Source organism: Carettochelys insculpta, chromosome 25 (genome assembly GCF_033958435.1).
Source record: "Carettochelys insculpta isolate YL-2023 chromosome 25, ASM3395843v1, whole genome shotgun sequence".
Classification (NCBI taxonomy): domain Eukaryota; kingdom Metazoa; phylum Chordata; order Testudines; family Carettochelyidae; genus Carettochelys; species Carettochelys insculpta.
The window spans coordinates 264,903-267,680 of record NC_134161.1 but is presented as its reverse complement, the minus strand read 5'-3'; the positions used below and the strand labels follow the sequence as shown (position 1 = coordinate 267,680).

At 48.2% G+C, this 2,778-nt stretch overlaps 1 non-coding gene across 1 annotated transcript; it reads right to left on the bottom strand.

Moving 5' to 3' along the window:
- Nucleotides 1-2,086: 2,086 nt before the first annotated feature.
- Nucleotides 2,087-2,159, bottom strand: TRNAK-CUU (transfer RNA lysine (anticodon CUU)). The gene has a single exon. It is a non-coding gene; the product is annotated as a tRNA-Lys (tRNA).
- Nucleotides 2,160-2,778: the final 619 nt, after the last annotated feature.

Sequence of the window (2,778 nt, the reverse complement as noted above, 5' to 3'; positions counted from 1 at the left end):
AAGTGAGACAGTTCTTGATTTAGTACTAAGCAGAGCTCCGGATCTGGTCCAGAAGGAGACTAGAGCTGGATTGCTTGGAAATAATTAATTAATAAAAATTAACATCCCGAGAGTAAGGAAACCACTCCAGCAGCCCAGTACTGTGGCATTTAATTTCAGAAAGTGGAGCTACAGAAACTGAGACAGTTAGTCAAACACAAAAGCTGGAGTGTCAAAAGTGAAATACCCAGAAGCTTCATGGCATTTTTTTCTAAGACACCATCTTAGACGTGCAACTTTAATTTATGCCCCAAATTTGAAAAGAAAAGAAAAGTGCCACCATTCTTTCACAACCAAGTAAAAGAAACAGAGAAATTAAAAGGCCTTGTTTAAAAAGTGGAAGTTAAATCCTACTGAAAAAATAGAAAAGCATGTGAGCTCTGTCAAATGAAGTGTAAAAATAGAACTAGGAAGCTCAAAAAATGATTTGAGGAACAACTCACCAAAAACTCAAAAAGTAATAGTAACGTTTTAAGTACATCTGAAGCAGGAAACCTCCTCAACAAACTCACTCTCAGAGTCTTAAACAGGTGGGTATAAGGAGGAATGGAAGGATATGGGGGGGAGTTATTTGGAGAGGGACTTGGGCTCTAGGCATCACCAAAATTGCTGCACACATGCAAGGAGGTGGCCAGAGCACTGTCCCAGCAGGATTCTCACCTGCTCCAGACCAGGCTGTTCCCTTTTCCTTTACTGCCCTCGCTGGTCACAGTCGTGAGCTAAATGGAAACATAGCACCTTCCCAAAAGTATTGAGTGGTCAGCCTTGGCTCCACCACTTTGGTGTAATTAGCACCGCACTCTCGGTACCTCAGTTCACTGACCTACAGAAAAGCACCTCCCAAGCTGCACATTCGGAACGGAACCATGGCTAGCGACAGGTGCAGTGTGGGCCCTGGAACGAGATGGTGAGTGGATCAGGAGAGCAACTTCCCAGCCAGAGAAATTCGCTCCAGTGGCAGAGTGCTCACTTTGCAGGCGAGGCAGTGTGATTGACGCCTACCTTCTCCAGTGCCTGGGGACAAGCCCCAGGGTGCCAGAGACCCTCATGTGGACTGTTATCTGCTACATCTGCCAGACAAAGCGCTTGCTCAACATGTACTCAAACAGCAGTGTGGCATTGGCTCTTTTCTCCCTGCTCCTCTGCACAAAGATGATGGGCTGGCAGAGAGGACACCATGACTGGGCTCCCTGCTGCCTTGGGGGCTGCTTTGGTCACAGCTGTGGAGCACAGAGCTCTAACGTTAGATCAGGGTGACAGTAGCCCAGGTCTCACCCCTGCAAGTGACCTACATGGAAGAGCTCCTCCGCACCTGCCTTTGCCAATGCCAAAGAGAGTGTAGCTCCCCTTCCCCCCAGAAATCAGAACTCTGGGTGGGGGGCTGAACATGGTCACCTCCTGAGGTCCCAGCCCTATGACTCTATGGAGGAAAGCTTGTCCTTCCAAGAAGGGTTGTGTTAGAAATCATGGGAACAATGACAACAAACGTAGATTCTCTCACTGCCCGCAGGAGGAAATTCTGCCTCTTTTCTAGCTCTGAGGGCCTTTGACTCGGGGCTTCTTTGCTTTCTGCCTCACCGTGTTTTCCTTGCCTGACACTTTAACTCTACATGAAGGAATTTCTCTGCCTGCTGAGGGAAGGGATAGACCCTCTTGTGAGAATTTGCCAGCTTCTTAACAACTCAAACAGAAAAATCCCAACCCTGCAAATTTCATTCGCAGCTAATTGTTTCCCCTTTCTGGGTTCCTTCCAGATAATTACACATAGCCCAGAGCAGAGCGAGAGTGGATGTGGAAATATGTGAAGCTGCAGAGTGCTGAAAAGGGCAAGTTAGCTGAAGAAGGATTTTTTTCTCATCTCTGGGAAAGTTGGGGATAGAATTGAAGAGAAGAAAATCCTCTTTGGCTCTCCAGGGGGGACAGAAATATCAATTTGTCCTTTCCTCGTTTCTGCTACAGCTGAGACTTCCTGCCTATGGTGAGGGTCCCCATGGGAGCTGAGGGACAATTTCTTTATATGCCAAGAAAGCCAGTTAAGGAAAGAAACTGCCCAGCATAAGGGTTGAACCCACAGCCTTGAGATTAAGGGTCTCATGCTCAACCAGCTGAGCTAGCCAGGCTATGCTGAAGCCAACTTCTAATGCTCCATCACAGAGCAGAAGAAGCCATGTGTTCACAAGTGTCACTCAAGCCTCTCTTCCCATCAATCTGGTGTTCTGTTCTCTGTGTGGGAAGACACTGGTTTAACCCCCGCTCCTGACAAACCACATTTTAACCACAAGAACCAGCCTCATCTCAGCCTCTCCGGTCGCATTAGAAAAGTCCGTGTTCAGGATTTCTTTCAGGGGCCCTTTCCCACAGCAGCAGTGGAAATCACGGCATTTCTACACACGCCAGCCTGTTAAGAGGGGGCAGAGCTGGGTGACTCCAACTACCCGTCTCCTCTCACTGGGGTGTAGAACTCCAGGAATCTCTCTGGCAGACACAGCACCAATGTCCTGCCATGAACGTATCAGCACTGAGAGGCTCTAACTCCTACCTGCATATTTCCAAACCAGCTGCCTGCATAGAGGGCTCAGAGCTGTTGGAGACAGGCTGTAAGTGACACAGGGGATTGCCCATTATTCTTCTGGGAACAAAACCTCATGGATCCATTGGATGTGCTGTCAGTCTCTTTCCTCATTTCTCTGGTACAACAGCCAGCACAGGCCAAGGCAGGTGCACTTTTCTTAGACCGAC